Genomic DNA, 529 nt, shown 5'->3' on the forward strand with positions numbered 1-529 from the left:
GGTCACTGATGCCTCCTACCATTACCCCTCCTTTGCTGGCTTTCTCTTTGGTGTTTTTCAGAGAAAGAAGCCGATTACATTTAAATCGGTTCATTATTAGGAATAAAGAAACTCGCTTTAAATGTATGACAATAGAAATCGCAATGAAATTGAATCGAACGAAATCAAATCCAATAAAATCGCAAGAAATATCTCAGGTGAGATAAGAAGCACGTGTTCACTGGTCAGTGATCTCTGAGCTTCTGAGAGCTCACTGACCTGCATCTGGCTATATAGAGACTCAGCCGATGACATCATAGGCAGAGAATCAAGGGACCAATCAGATCGCAGTGTGCAGTCAGGTGACTTTTTTTTTTTTGAAAAATAACTGACGATTTTTCTTAAAGGAGCCACGTCCTTATTTGTGAGCTTTGTGAATTCATATACGGCTCCTGGAAGAACATGTTATTGTGAATGAGATTTAACCCTTACAGTCCCATGACTGAAATAAAGATCTCTATTCTTATGATAACATTGTGAATGGAGCCTT

This window comes from Aquarana catesbeiana, linkage group LG04, assembly GCF_042186555.1.
Source record: "Aquarana catesbeiana isolate 2022-GZ linkage group LG04, ASM4218655v1, whole genome shotgun sequence".
NCBI lineage: Eukaryota > Metazoa > Chordata > Amphibia > Anura > Ranidae > Aquarana > Aquarana catesbeiana.